Raw genomic sequence first — 16,926 nt, forward strand, 5'->3', positions numbered from 1 at the left:
CTTGTACATCCATACTCACAGCGTTATTCACAACAGCCAAAAGGTGGAAACAACCCAAATGTCCACTGCTGCGTGAATGTGTTTTTAACATGTGGTATATACCTATGATGGGATATTATGCAGCCTAAAAAGGAACAAAATTCTGACACACTACAACATGGATAAGTATTGAAAACACCGTGCTGTCAAAGAAGCTAGACACACAAAAATGAATATTGACTAATTCCATTTACACGAGGCACCTAGAATAGGCAAATTCATAGAGACAGGCAATAGAATAGTGGTCGCTAACGGCTGGCTGGTAGGAGGGATTGGGGAGTCAGTGTTTAATGGCTAGAGAGTTTCAGTCTGGGATGATGAAAAAGTTCTGGAGGTGGATAGTGGTGATGGTTGCACAACAATGTGAATGTAGGTAATGCCACTAATTTGTACACTTTAAAATGGTAAGTTTTTTTATGTATATTTTACCACAATTTTGAAAGTAAAAAAAAAAAATTGTACTTGTCCTTCCTTCCTCTATCTCCTATTTTTCTCCCACCTAGGAAGATATCAATAACACCAGTGGTATTACTGGCCTTACTTATCAGAGTCCTGTCTTCATCTGCCAACTCTGGGTTGTTAAGCACTGGACAAACAGAAGCCAGTCTGTAAGCAGGTGGGGTACGGGGGTCCTCGAAGAAAGAGAACCATGTATGGCTTTCTTGACATGAGAAGCCATTTTTGGCTGAAGACATTTTTTGATCAAAGCCTGGCCACCATGCTTGCCTTGGAACAGGTCTCAGTAATTAAAGATCATAAGGGAAGTGAGGGAATGCAGGAACAAGGCAAAAGCAGTCAAGAAACAGCATTCCAGAGATAATACAGAGTCCTAGTTCCTCCTCAAGGGATGTACATAATCTGATACACATCTTTGACTTCTACAGGAACTAAGGCCCCCACCCAGGTGGAGGGTGGAATGATGATGTTGATCTTTTCTGACCCTTGTAGCTTCAACCAACTAAAGCTTTGTCCCAATTCTATGTTAAATTCTCCTCAGCTCAAGCCCGCTCATGAATATGCATATACCACACAAGGCCTTTCATGGATATGCATGTACCCTTAGCTTAAAACTTCCCCAATTTTGCTGTTCAGGGAAACACTGCTTTGGGAAAGATTCCAGGTGTTCTCCTTTCTCACTCTAAGTAATAAATCCTTCCTTCTCCGGATCTTTGGCTTGGTTGTGTCTTTTGGCTCAACACCCACCAAGAGGGTACCCAGTTTTTGGCTAACAAGCCTGACCTAGGCTGAAGTGCCTAAACTACCTAAAAGCTCACTATGTCTGGATTGTAGACTCTCTGCCTTCCATCTTGTGGGAGGCCTCCACAGCCTTTAGCTAAACTGGCAAAAAACACATCCCTATCTTTTTGTGTTCCATTTTCATACCTACCTGCCTTTTTTGCCTTGGCACTGCTTTCAGTTTAAAATACCATTGGTCCTATCAATCTTTTTAACAATTTATTCTTCTCAAAATAAACTAACATCAGTCACAGAGAGTACTCATCCTGCTAAAAATAGTGTCCTTGATCATCAAACTTATAGCTCAAGAGGCTATTCTGGGATATTTAAATAAATGAAGTCAGAAAAAGTTATTTAAGAATTCCAAAGAATCTAAAGGGGCAAGTTTCCAAGAATCAATTGTGAAGCAGTAAAGTTGCCAGAATATTTAATTTTAAAGGCACCATGGGTGTAGCACAAGTTCTTTTTTCATTTAGCAGAGCATCTTCAGTATTTTAAAAGGAGGTTGTTAAATGCTTTTCTCTGTTACAATGATTAAATTTAGTTCTAAGCAATTAGCAAAGTTTTTATTTGTTTGTTTTAAATATATAGTGTTCATAGCCTGTCCACCACGAGACAAAAGTTTCTCAGTCAGTCGGGAATTCATAACCTTCCCTGCCAGGTGTCCAGTGGAATCCTGTCCTATATTCTGGTGCAGCTTCTGGAATTATTTGCTTCACAAGTAAGCTACAAGCTCAGATAATGGTGTTTTCCAGCTTCCCAGATAATCACAGCAAGTGGATCAGTGCCCTTAGTAGAACCAGCAGTCCTTTCTTAAACTCAGAGACTCTAACAACTCAGTAATAATGGTGATTACTTCATCCCCAGCTCCTACAGTGAGTGCCAGACATTGTGCTGAGTGATTTGGCTATCATAATCCATTTAATCTTCATAGCAAACCCATTAGGTAGGTGTTATTTTCCAATTTTAAAGATGAAAAAACAGACCTGGTGAGGTTAAAGAGCTTGTCCAAGGTCACATAACTTTTATTTTATTTATTTATTTATTTATTACTTAATTTATTTTTGTTAGTTGTTGCACTCAGGCTCTTCGTTGAGGCTCCAGGCTTCTCCCTAGTGGTGGTGTGTGGGCTCCAGAGCATGTGGGCTCTGTAGTTGCAGCACACGGCCTCTCTAGTTGAGGCGTGCAAACTCAGTGTTTGTGGCACCTGGGCTTATTTGCCCCGTGGCATGTGGGATCTCAGTTCCCAGACCAAGGATCAAACCTGCATCCCCTGCACTGGAAGGCAGATTCTTTACCACTGGACTACCAGGGAAGTCCCCAAGGTCACATAACTTTTAAAACTCTGATTTCAAAGTGGCCTCCTACAACCATACCACTGCTTTCTTTAAGCTCATGTTCCTTGTAAAGGCTCGTTAGAGTAAATATGGGAGACAAAAGAATAAGATAAATTAATTCAACTAGAGTCATTCACTGTAGACCTTTTGGAATACTTACCTTACTTTAAGTATTTTTGTTATATATATATATATATATACACATATGATGGTTGAATTTGGTTATGCCTTTTTTAATATTAGGTTAAACCAGCCTTTCCCAAACTTGTTCCATGAGATATAATAGGTTAATAATGTCATTTTAAAAGCTCTGAGAGGGCTTCCCTGGTGGCTCAGTGGTTAAGAATCCACCTGCCAATGCAGGGGACATGGGTTCAATCCCCGAGCCGGGAAGATCCCACATGGGAGAGAGCAACTAAGCCCGTGCACCACAACTACTAAGCCCACACACCACAACTACTGAAGCTGGTGAGCCTAGAGCCTGTGCTCCACAACAAGAGAAGCCACCGCAATGAGAAGCCACCGCAATGAGAAACCCACGAAACACAATGAAGAGTAGCCCTCACTGGCCCCAACTAGAGAAAGCCTGTGCACAGCAACAAAGACCCAATGCAGCCAAAAGTAAAGAAATAAATAATAAAATAAATCTTTAAAAAAATAAAGGGTCTGAGAAAGCCTAAGAAAACCTGTTTAAACATTGTTTAATTATAAATACAAGTGTAAATATACCAGTATAAATATAAGGAGTAGTAGAGCACAATTTAGTCTCCTGCTTTTTTCCCTCAAGCATTTGTCTAATCACAACACTCTTCTGATATAGAAACTACCATTACAGTTTGCTTCTCCAAATTGGCTGAAATCCTAGCGTCCTTCCTCACTCTGTCTACCATACTGTCTGCTGATATAGTGGCACTATGATCTCTCCTGAGGTCCTTCCCCAAAGCCTCACTCTTTGCCCTTATTCAGGGTGATTACACTTACGCATACGTCCTACAGTACCATCAGTCCCAACCCCTTCCCTCTTTATAATCTTAAAATGCTGGGTGAACTTTTCACAGATTTCTCCAGACCACACAAGCTGATAGCATCAGGAGATTTTAACCCCTTCATCTAGGTCCCTTGATCACTGATAATTTTCCTGACCTGACTCACTTCTACCTCTAGCAGCTGACATTCCAACTCCACCCCCAGAATGCAGCCTGTTGGTCTGGTCTGCGGAGACCATACGCGTGACTCTGACCTGCTCGGCCCAGTTTTGCTCTGGTTTGTCCTGTTCCTGAGTACAGAGGGACCCACCAGGGAGCTATCCTACCATAGTAGCAGCTGCCATCTCCTGTCTACAAATTACAAAATTCTTTTTACCATCTTTTGTTTAAAGTATCAAATTTATCAGGACTCAGTGTATCCTGTGCTGATTTCCCTTCAGCTAAATACAGCTTCTTTGTCTCAGGACAAAATGCTCTTTGCTTCTTGCTCTAAGACTCAAGGACAATGCTTTTAAAAGGCCCTGTGGCCTCTGATGATAATTAACTTTTCAGGTTTCCTGATTTAAGAGGAATCTGAAGTATGAATATTTGTAATTTGATAAAGACTCAGTGTTACTATGAACAGTGTTACTATGAACAATTTCATGTGGCATTCTGCCCAGGCATGGATTCACAACCAGAGGAGGACCATCTATTTTCTTGTGGACATGTAGTTTATGTTCAACTGAAATGTGAGTTCAAAATCTAAATATATCACAGACGATTACAGTTTGACACTTGAACGCCAGCAGTGCAAGCCCTAACTCAGAGGAGAGTGACTAATATATTTTCCTGGCAGTGACACAGGAATCCATCCCCATGGCCAAAGGCAGCAGCAACAGCAATAGCAGGCTGAAACAAGAGAGGGGATGACTTGAGCTCACTGAAAGCATCAGAGTTTCTCTTCCAGACAAGACGAAGACAAGCCTGAAAAAGGTAACCAGAAGAAACTTCCACTATGGAGATACTGTGAAACAAAAAGCATGATAAGAACTTTATGTATTCTTGAAATGCTTTGAAAGAATAAGGTACTCAGCAAAGAGTACAAATGTGGTTAACAAGTTATTCTTCAGAACTGGATGACTGGCTCTTTAAAAATGCTATTTAGTCTATTAAATATGGCTATATTTTGTGCCATTTCCACTGAAGGCAAAGTTTATTTTTGAAAAAGAGCAATGGACTTAAAGATCCCAGCTGAATATCCTCACTTGGTTCAGTAGTTTGTGCCAGTGAGCAGAGCTTGGGATATCTTTTTTTATTCCAATAGTATTGGCACTTGTTATGAGAAGTCAGGAAGGAGTAGCATATTCATCTTTGGCATGTCATCTTACCCCTAAATAAGATGAGATCCGGGTCCCCAAGAAGGCCCCATCACTAAAAGATCTCTTCCAGTCATTTGGAATGTCAGTGGAGTGACTAAAATGCCTCTATTAGGGCTTCTCTCTAATGTTCTTTCTTAGGGCTTCTTATCTAAAAGTAAAATCCCCTTCCAAAGCAGAGAGGACACAGTGACAATCTAGCATCTCCATGTAAATGAACAGAAAGTAAAATTGCGTGATTGAGAGGGAGTTCATGAATGAGTTCCTCCTCCCCCACCCCCCCCCACCTCTCTCAATCACACGCAATTACCACTCAGCCTTTACTTTCAGATTCCTTAAGTGCACACCTTTCTCTAGAATTTTCCATGGAATTTCCTAAAGCACTGCAGTATTTGAGAGTTGCTGGTACTTATGAAGCAAGGCTGGGCACCTACCCTGCCTCTGCGAGGAGTAGCTCTCTTGACTAAAGGCATGGTTGCTGGTAGCAGAGCCATTCAGTCAGAACTATAAGAGGAAACACAGTGGAATGAAGCAGTAATAATTACAACTGTGATACTGGTACCAGAAAAGACAAGGACAAACAGAAATAAAATTCCAGAAAGAAATCCAAGTATGAGAATTCATTATATGATACATGACATTTCATGCTAGTGAGTGAGGGGTGGTGTTGGAACATTAGCTAACCATTTGGGGGAAATTTTTTTTTAATATTTATTTATTTATTTATTTATTTACTTATATGGCTGCATCAGGTCTTAAGTTGTGGCATGCAGTATCTTTTTGCTGCAGCCTGTGGGCTCTTCACTGAGGTGCAGAGGTTTCTCTAGTTGTAGTGCTTGGGCTTCTCTCTAATTGTGGTGTGCAGGCTCCAGAGCACATGGGCTCAGTAATAGTGGCATGTGGGCTTAGTTCCCCTGTGGTATGTGGGATCTTATTTCCCCGATCAGGGATCGAACCCACATCCCCTGCATTGCAAGGTGGATTCTTAACCACTGGACCACCAGAGAAGTCCTGGGAGAAAAATTTTAGATCCCTACCTCAAACTGTATGCAAGAATATATTCCTGATAAATACTTAAAGGTTTACAAATTGTTTCAAAAATAAAAACATATAATTACCAGAAAATAAAGGTGAATATATATACATATGTATATTTATACACGCAGATAATGAACTTTTTTAAGCACAATAAAAGGCAAAAACAGTAAAAGCAAAGATAGAAAAATGAATGCAAAAAAGATCATAAACAAAATGAAAAGCAATAAATACAAAGTTAGGAAAAATTACCCCAAATTTGGAGATAGGGCAAAAAGATTACTCTTTGTTCTTTCAATATCATACTAAAACACTGTCTAAAAAGCCTACACTTTCTAGGAAAATGTAACTTTTTTTACTTGCTATTTTCTATTGATTAGGGCCCAGACTCTGTAAAATTAAATGTTAACCTATAGAAGATTCATATCGCAAATGCTGTTTGGGAGAGATGCAAATGATTTCTGTCTGGTAGAAAAGATATTCCCAAAGATTATGCTTTTATTCCCCTGTAGAACAATAGCAGGTTTTGTATTTAACTTAGCAATCTAATTTCAGCATTCTTTCTTTCACTTCAGGATCCTGAGTTCTCCATTGAATCAGCTTTACTCTCCTGCTGGTCTCTTCACTAATGAGGTAAGTAAATCACTGACATAGCCCTGACATAGCCTCACTATATATATTTGTATGTTTTTGCTTTTTTTTGTTGTTGGCTCATTTTTTTAAGTATACAATTTGATATTTTTTTTCTTGTTAGTAATGTATATATGACAATCCCAATCTTCCAATTCATCCCACCCCAACCCCCCCACCCACACTTTCCCCCCTTGGTGTCCATATGTTTGTTCTCTACATCTGTTTCTGCCAAGCAAACCCATTGATATGTACCATTTTTCTAGATTCCCCATATATGTGGTGATATACAATATTTGTTTTTCTCTTTCTGACTTACTTCACTCTGTGTGACACTCTCTAGGTCCATCCGTGTCTCTACAACTGACCCAATTTTGTTCCTTTCCATGGCTGAGTAATATTCCATTGTATATATGTACCACATCTTTTTTATCCATTCATCTGTTGATGGACATTTAGGTTGCCTCCATGACCTGGCTATTGTAAATAGTACTGCAATGAACATTGGAGTGCATGTGTCTTTTTGAATCATGATGTCCTCTGGGTATATGCCCAGTAGTGGGATTGCTGGGTCATATGGTAATTCTATTTTTAGTTTTTTAAGGAGCCTCCATACTGTTCTCCATAGTGGCTGTATCAATTTACATTCCCATCAACAGTGCAAGAGCGTTTCCTTTTCTCCACACCCTCTCCAGCATTTATTGTTTGTAGATTTTCTGATGATGCCCATTCTAAATGGTGTGATGTGATACCTCTGTGATATTGAGCAGCTTTTCATGTGCCTCTTGGCCATCTGTATGTCTTCTTTGGAGAAATGCCTATTTAGGTATTCTACCCATTTTTTGATTGGGTTGTTTGTTGTTTTGATATTGAGCTGTATGAACTATTTATATATTTTACAGATTAATCCTCTGTTTGTTTAGTTTAAGTTTCATTAGGTCCCACTTGTGTATTTTTGTTTTTATTTACATGACTCTAGGAGGTGGATCATAAAAGGTCTTGCTGTGATTTATGTCAAAGAGTGTTCTTCCTATGTTTTCCTCTAAGAATTTTATAGTGTCTGGTCTTACGTTTAGGTCTTTAATCCATTTTGAGCTTATTTTTGTGTATGGTGTTAGGGAGTGTTCTAATTTCATTCTTTGACATGTAGCTGTTCAGTTTTCCCAGCATCACTTATTGAAGAGGCTGTCTTTTCTCCACTGTATATCCTTGACTCCCTTGTCATAGATTAGTTGACCATAGGTGCATTGGTTTATCTCTGGGCTTTCTATCCTGTTCCATTGATCTATGTTTCTGTTTTTGTGCCAGTACCATATTGTCTTGATTAATGTAGCTTTATAGTATAGTCTGAAGTCAGAGAGTCCAATTCCTCCAGCTCCATTTCTTTGTTTTTTGTTTTTTTTTTCTTCAGATTGCTTTGACTATTTGGGGTCTTTTGTGTCTCCATACAAATTTTAGGACTTTTTAGTTCTAGTTATGTAAAAAATGCCATTGGTAATTTGATAAGGATTGCATTTAATCTGTAGATTGCTTTGGGTAATATAGTCATTTTCACAGTATTGATTCTTCCAATCCAAGAACATGGTATATCTCCCATCTGTTTGTGTCATCTTTGACTTCTTTCATCAGTGTCTTTTAGTTTTCTGAGTACATGTCTTTTACCTCCATAGGTAGGTTTATTCCTATATTTGTATGTTTTTAACTTTTTAAAAATTATACTTTGTCCTGAAAAAGTTAAACATAGAATTACCATATGATCCAGCAATTCCACTCCTAAGTATAAGCCTAAAAGAATTGTAAACAAAGACTCAAATAGATACACATGCACCAATGTTTACAGCAGCATTATTCACAATAGCCAAAGTGTGGGAACAAGCTAAATGTGCACCAACAGATGAATGGATAAACAAAATGTGGTATACACATACAATGGAATATTATTCAGCCATGAAAAAGGGATGAAATTCTGATACATAATACAATATGAATAAACCTTAAAAACATTATGCTGAGTGAAATAAGCCAGGCACAAAAGGACAAATGTATGATTCCTTATATATGAGGTACCTAGAATAAGCAAATTCATAGAACATAGAATAGGGGTTACAATGGGCTGTGGGAAAGTGTGAATCAGAGTTATTTTTTAATGGATACACAGTTTTGGGGGTTTGGGGAGGTGAGGTAGTTTTTTTGCTGTTGTTGGGTTTTTGTGTTTTGTTTTGTTTTGTTTCTGGCTGTACCTGTGGGGCTTGCAGGATCTTAGTTCCCCAACCAGGGACTGAACCTGTGCCCTTGGCAGGGAAAGTGCTGAGTCCTAACCACTGAACAGCTAGGGAACACAATTTCTATTTGGGATGATAAAAAAAGTTCTGGAAATGGATAGTGGTGATGGTTGCCCAACACTGTGAATATACTTAATGCCATTCAATTGTACACTTAAAAATGGTTAAAATGATGAATTTTATGTTTTGTATACTTCCCCACAATAAAAAATTCATTCTTTGACAACAACTTGGGAAGAAATATCCTTAAGATATGTGACATCAGGGACTTCCCTGGTGGTCCAGTGGGTAATACTCTGCACGCCCAATGCACAGGACCTGGGTTCAATCCCTGGTTGGGGAAATAAGATCCTGCGTGCGTGACATAAGTATGAGCTCGCGTGCCACAACAAAGACCTGGTGCAGCCAAAATAAATAAATAAATAAAAAATTTTTAAAAAGATATGTGACATCAAATATTCTTGATCTATACATACTTGTCACAACTCAATCATAAAAAATGGACCAAAGATTAGAAGACAAAGTTTACTAAAGAATAAGAACTGAGATCCCACAAGTTGTGCAGCAGGGCCAAAAAAATAAAATAATAAAATGGTTTAAAACAAAAGAATAAGTACAAATAGCAAATAAACATAAAATGTTCAACCTCACCTGGGATTTTTAAAAATTTTAACTAAAACAACAATGAAATTCTATTCTTTATAGCATATTGGAAAAACAATATGATATGATATAAAACAAACTGCAATAAACCTTACTGGCAAAGGTATCAGGGAAAATATCATCTGGTTCTGTCTTCCTAGAGAGCATTTTGGGAAAAGTGTGCATACTCTGTGACAATAGTTCTACTTCAAGGAATATATCCTTACAAATGATGGGCAAGCATGCTTCCCCTGTGTGTACAAGAGAGGGAGTAGAGTAGACTACTTAACCCTACAGCCTGGGCTTGAATACCAGTTCCAAATGGTGATAGTCTACAAGCCTCAGTTTCCTCACCTAGAAAATGGGGGAAACAACAGGACCTACCTCATAGGATTGATGTGACACATAAATAAGACAGTTATAAAATGTGCATTGCCTGACACACAGCAAATGCTCAAGAAACCTTAGAGATGATTGTTAATTGTTGTTGTTCTAATAGGATATTACCTGAGATTTTTCCCAGTTGTCCCAGAATTGGTGATTAGAGCGCACAGATGAGAACAAGGTGCAAACGAACCTACACTCTTAAGAAAATTGCCAGTAACTGGAGCCATGCAGCTCTCCAAGAGATTAGACTAAAACAGCCTAGACATTTCTAGCCTCCTCCCTACTCGAACCCACCCCACTCCTCTAGGTCTCTGTAGAAGTGAAGAGGCGTGAAGGGCACTTGGTGATTTGCTTTGTAGGGAGTGCAGAATTATTTCATGATGGGAAGAAATTTTCTCCTCCCAGTAAGAGATGGGCAGAAGGTGCTGCTTCTCCAGGGAAAACAAATGAGAAGGGAGGCCCTTGTAAAGACTGGAAAGAGCTACACAGGGAGGGGAGACCTCCATTTTATGCCTTAGTTGGCCATTTGCTGAGGCAGCACACTAGCCGATTTCCCCCTTTGAACAAAGGAGGGACAGATATGAACAAAAGAAAAGAAAACTGAAGAGAGCGAGCTATGTGAAGGGACCAAGAGAGAAAAGTAGCATGGTGTGACAAGGAAATTAGTATTTCCCCTGGATCTGCTGCACATTAGAATAAGTGGCTGAACTTGGACTGTTTCACCAGACCCTACCCAAGAAAGCTGCTGGCTGGGAGAGAGCCTTGCAATAAGAGGCAGCAGTTGAGAGGGAATGGTCAAGCTGGAGCTGGGATCCCTTTCATCAGGGATCTATGGAGTAGGAGGCCCAGAGGGGCCCTCCAAGGATATCTATACTGGACATGTGCCACACGGTGGGTATTAACACAGAGGCCCATCAGCATAGACTAGAGAAACAGGGACAATTAACAGAGAGCCTTTCAGACACACTCAGGCAAGTATAAAACCTTTTGATTTGAGATTTCTATTATTTGCAGCTAAAAGTATTGTAATATTCTTCTTTCTCTGTAGACCCAGTTTCTCTCTCTTCATGTAGTGGCTGCCTGTCAGCTCTGATGTACATGTTTCAAGTCCAGCCCTAAGCAGGGATAAAAACTGAAGACCTTCAGTTCTATTATAAAATTGCCAGGTAAGAGACCCTAATTGGTCCAGCTTGGATCAGTCACGTTGGTTCAGTCAGGTATACCTGGGAATACAGGGTCACTAATCCCAGTCTCAGAGGACTGTCATCATGAGCAAGAAAGGCACCCCACAAGATGTCTCACAGTGTTGATGTAGTAAAAGAAAATGTTGTGTCCCAGAATCCTAGAGCACTGAGGAATCCAGATAGGCTTTGAAATAAACATTACATATAGGGGAGGGCATTTACTATACTTTACTTTCCAGAGAGCTTCGCAAGGTAATGTGTAGGGATTGTGGGGGTTGGAAGGGTAGAATAAATTGGATCTGAGAGGAAATGAGAGAGGTCATTGATTGCCAGAAAGAGAGAGAGTGGTCATGTCATCTATAATTTCACTACCTGTTACAGCAGCCCATAAATCTTCAGTAAAACTGTGAGCTGCTTGGTGTAATGGGATTTCTGGTGGACACCTGAAAAGGGAATGCAACTTCATATCCAGGTATGACCTGGGGCAGAAACCTAGAGGAATTAAACCACTAAAAGAGTAGAGTAGCTTTGAATTACCCCAGACCCTGGATATTGAAGCCAGGTTTACCCAGTTCTCTAAAGTGCACCGAAGCCTCTAGGTGACAATTGGCTTACAATTGTAATGGCAGAGGAAAAAAAAGAAACCACAAAGATTTTGGCAATAGCAGCCTGATTAAATAGTCTGTGATTAAATTAAATCTAGCTAACTTTCAATACAACTTAGAATCTTAATCCTTCTGTGCTTTATCGGCAGTTGGCCTGGTGAAATGGAGCAGTGAGAAATTTCAAAACTCTGTGATGTTCCTTATACTCTAAGACTTCTAGTCTCTGTTTGCTTTTTTGGAATTAAATTTCCCTGGAACTTTATCACAAGGGGCTGTTTTCTGACCGTACTGATTCATGTACCTTCAAGACTTAAAGCTCTTAGGTGGTGGGAGCAGGGATTTCTGTGACCTCTAGCCCACATTAAGGCAAACTTGGCTTTGAGGTAGAATGGGAGAAGTGGCAAGTACTCTGAAAAAAGTTGTCAAAAGCAGAATGAATAACGAAATATTACTGAAGATTTTTGCTGTTTCACTTCTATACCATTAAGATTGGAAAGAGCAAGGGGCCGTTTTTCTGATGAAGGAAACGGGATATCATCTGAGACTCCTTGGACTGTTTAAAAGTCTAGAAAAAGAATTCATGGTAATTTACCAGTATCATCATTATAGTGCCTCTATTTAATTTTGAACAAAAGGTAGTGTCTTCTTCTGCTTTAAAGAAAAGTTCTCAAATTTAGTTCAATCGGCATTAAGTTGTGACAATTTGCCAACTGTGGAACTGTTTTCTTTACCTGCCTGCTACCCCTTCTCTTCACCACTCTGATAGCAGGAGTGGGCATAACTCAGGCTGAATCATTCACAGCACCTCCTCCCACTGGGCCACAAAGATTGAACCTGAGATAGGCAGATGAGCACATGGCACCATGTGACCGAGCACATGGCAGTCTTCCTAGGGATGTGTCTCTTGCAGCTGGTAAGGAACTTTCTTTCTTGCTTCTTCTTTCTTCCCTTTCTTTTTTTCTTTCTTTCTTCCTTTCTTTCTTTCTTTCTGTCTTGACAATGTTGAACTTTTACCTACGCCCTGTTTTCTTGGAAAATTGAGACGGTTAAGAAATTCCCCCCACCCTTCCTTGTTCCAGCTTACTGCAAAGAATATGTGAGTTAAATAAGACTCACAGATGACCCCCTTGTTTACCTATAATAAGGCCAGACACAGCCTCTCCAAATTCCCATTCATGGTCTCATAAATGATAATTGGAACTATCTGTCCCGCTGAAACGCTAGACACAAACATTTCTGTTCAGATGACTGAGACCCCTTGATTACAAAAACAATTCCAACTGTAAAATCACCCCGCTTATAAGCTGTCTCCCTATAAAAGTCTCCAGACTACCCTGCAGAGACACTGTGATCTTCAGTTCTGAGGTGCTCTCCCTGCTACAGTAGCCTAAATAAAACCAATTTGCTCGTTTGTTTGGTTTTGGTCTCTGTCTTTGACAGGCTATGGAATTGTAAGGATGTGTTCCCCAAGTTCCAGTGGCCATTATCCCAGCCACGGAGAAAGGTCTGAGGGAATAAGGCTACTATTCAGAAGAAAGTGGAAACCAGCTTGTCTTCGCAAAAGGCATCACATCCCTGGTGCCTAGGGCTGCCCTGCTCTGGCATCCCCCAGTATTCATCCCTTAAATCTTTTTCAGAAAGGTTATTTTGATATTGGTTTCTGTCACTTGCAACCTGAGTATCCCTGACTAATAAATCTACAACATTTAAAACCTACCTTCCAAATGCAGTAAGTATATTCATGTAAAAATTCTTGGGATTAAAATTCACTTTGAGGGGATTTCCCTGGTAGCCTAGTGGTTAGGATTTCAGGCTTTCACTGCTGTGGCCTGGATTCAATCCCTGGTCAGGGAACTGAAATCCCGCAAGCCGTGCAGCACAGCCAAAAAGGAAAAAAAATTCACTTTGAAGATTTATCAATGATAAAAAGCCCTTCATATGAATGCTAACCAGACTTATTGGGGTGATCATTTCACAATATATAAAAATATAAATCATTATGTTGTACACCTGAAAGTAATATAATGTTATGTCAGTAATACCTCCAAAAAAAAGCCCTTCATGACATCTATTTTTAAATGGATTCATGAAACTTCACTGAAGAAAATGGAAAAGAAACAAAACAGTTTTTTGTTTGTTTGTTTGTTTGTTTCAGTGAAAGTACCAAATCCTAACCAGTAGACCACCAGGGAACTCCTAATAGTTAGTATTTTTAAAAAGCAGAGACAGAGCATAAATGTTTTGTCACAAAAATAATACTGGTTCAACATGTAATGAATGGAAAGGTATAATACCTAAAATGGACAAGATTTACAAATGCTGGTAATACTTGGAAATTTGAAGCAAATCTTAATGTCTGGAGCTGATTCAAAATTTCCAAATTCTCAAAAGATTGATAAAAACCAGATAGTGCAAAAAGAAAATCTTTATAGCAAATCTACACATAGCCAGTACAAGAAAAAAAATCTGTTGACAACTCCAGAGCCTTTCTTTCTTTTTTTTTATCTACTTTTTTTTTTTGTTTTTTTGTTTTTATTTATTTTTTTTGCTGCTTTGAGTCTTCATTGCTGTGTGCAGGCTTTTTCTAGTTGTGTTTAGTGGGGGCTACTCTTTGTTGTGGTGCCCAGGCTTCTCACTGTGGTAGCTTCTCTTGTAGCAGAGCTTGGGCTCTAGGCTCGCAGGCTTCAGTAGTTGCGGCTCGTGGGCTCTAGGGCACAGGCTCAGTAGCTGTGGCACACGGGCTTTGTTGCTCTGCAGCATGTGGGAATCTTCCTGGACCAGGGATCGAACCTATGTCCCCTGCATTGGCAGGCAGATTCTTAACTACTGCGCCACTAGGGAAGTCCCTCCAGAGCCTCTCTTGAACTTGAACTGGTGCTATACAAAGTGCTTCTCACAAAAAAATGTAAGTGCTTTTAGGATGTATCTGCTTTGTTTGGAGAGAGGCTATCTTGCCACTCTTATTCATAAAACAGTGTAATTACTATTTTCTTTTTTGCTTTACACACCACATAAGCTGAATCTTGATTTAGTGTATTTCTGATCAGCATTCTAATGAAAAATGATTTAGAGGTATTTATTTTTAAGTAGCTTGGCCAGTTTGGGTTTTTTCATTAGTAGCACTGGTAACCTGGAAAAAAATAAACATAGCTTTTTTCAGTTGTTTTATCTATCACAGAAAGGAGTGTTTGGTATGATAAAATATTACTTGCTTCATATTTTTTAAACCTTAAGATATATATTCATAGACAATACTAAATTTTTACAAATATTTAATCTAAATTCACCTAAGGACCTAAAAGCAAATGCTGTGTTTTTCTATATTTTTTACACTTACCAGAAGTAAAACTTCTCTTTAAAAGTCAAAAATTTAAGAAATAATTGTGTCTAGACTGAGTAGAGAAAATGGGTCTATGTGAAATTCAAATTTTCAAAATATATATATTTTATAGGGAAAATGACACCTTTTAATGACAGCTAAAAGGAACTAACAGAATTCTACATTTAGGAGAGCATCCTCCCACTAGGAGTCAAGAAATGGGAGTAGCACTTATGTGGACACTGCGAAATACGAAAAACTGACACTTTCATTCCATTCCAGATGCACTGATGTGATAGTGGAACTCTTACTCCTTATGCCTCTTTTGCATCATTACCTTGTGATTTGTCAAATCATGGAGAGAATATTTTATATCTTGATTGAGGTGGTGGGTGCATCTTTTATGGTTTCATGAGTGTATACATTTGTTAAAATTCATCAAATTATATGGTTTAAATCTGTGCATTTTATTGTAAGTAAATTATACCTCATCTTTTGAAAATACTACATACACAGACCTAGCATAGTGCCTGACACTCAATAAATGTAGTTGCTTAAAAAAATAATAACTAAGAAGCAAAGATCTGCTAGTGCTGTTCAGGTGAATTTAAAATTCTCCAGAAAGGGACTTCCCTGGGGGTCCAGTGGCTAAGACTCCACGCTCCCAATGCAAGTGGACCCAGTTCAATCCCTGGTTAGGGAACTAGATCCCACATATCACAATTAAGAGTTTGCATGCCACAACTAATGATCTCATACACTGCAACTAAGACCCAGTGCAGCTAAATAAATAAATATTAAATAAATAATATATAAAATTCTCCAGAAACAAATTGTCTGTGATGTTTTAAAATGTGTTATAATTAGTTAAGATTCAGTTGTGCCCATATAAGAAATATCTACATTTCTCAAGAGAAAACCTCAAACATTTCTATCTGTAGATAGTGGAAAGTAATATGCATTGTTTTCTCTTCATCTCTATTTTTCCATAATGAAAATTGTTTTAATAAAGGCAGGAGGGGTGCAGTTTCAAGACTTGAGCTCAAACGGGATAAAGTCATGTTTGCCTCAGGACCCACATCGCAGAAAAGGTGCAGTGGGGGGGTGGGCAGCCAGAGAGATTCGATGAATGGGGATATGTCTGGAAGAAATGTTAGATCATCGTTCAGAATTTCACATGAACTTTAATAAATCAGCCATCATATATCTGACCTTGCAATTAAAATGTTTGGATATAGAGCACAGAAGTTTATCATCCTCACCAGAAAAGGGAGACAGAAAGAGAGCTGAGATGGGGATTTTCATTTCAGCTAGTTTCCTTTGTGTTTGGTATGACATTTCTACTTTTTAAAATTATTTATTTATTTATTTATCTATCTATTTAGTCTGCACTGGGTCTTAGTTGTGGCACACGGAATCTTTGTTGCGGCATGTGGACTCTCAGTTGTGGCATGCATGTGGGATCTAGTTCCCCGACCAGGGATTGAACCTGGGCCCCCTGCACTGGAGCGTGGAGTCTTACCCACTGGACCGCCAGGGAAGTCCCTATATGACATTCCACTTGTAGGCCTTTATAAAACACTGTTACCTTTCCCACTGCTATCTACATGTGAAAATTTTATGCGGAAAGATCTTATCAAGAGGACCTGTTATAGGATATAATGTACAGCTTTTGTTTTTTCTGCTCACTATTCCTCTGATCTTCTTCATTCTGGTGACCTGCTAACTGTAGGATCCCACCCATGACCAGAGGGATGGGCACATCTCAGAAAGAAGTCAAGCAAACTCCTACCAGGGAATTTCACTGTTGAGATGAGGCACACAGGTACCACAGAGGGTTGGACCTGATCATCTGCTGGCAATTGCCTAAAGAGGTAGCACACAAG

The 16,926-nt window shown here is 39.1% G+C and overlaps 1 long non-coding RNA gene across 1 annotated transcript; it reads left to right on the top strand.

The window, feature by feature from the left end:
* Window positions 1-4,441: 4,441 nt before the first annotated feature.
* Window positions 4,442-16,926, top strand: LOC130853415 (uncharacterized). Its single transcript, XR_009053751.1, has 4 exons — window positions 4,442-4,573; window positions 6,567-6,624; window positions 10,981-11,098; window positions 16,773-16,926. It is a non-coding gene; the product is annotated as an uncharacterized LOC130853415 (long non-coding RNA).

Source organism: Hippopotamus amphibius, chromosome 1, assembly GCF_030028045.1.
Source record: "Hippopotamus amphibius kiboko isolate mHipAmp2 chromosome 1, mHipAmp2.hap2, whole genome shotgun sequence".
NCBI lineage: Eukaryota > Metazoa > Chordata > Mammalia > Artiodactyla > Hippopotamidae > Hippopotamus > Hippopotamus amphibius.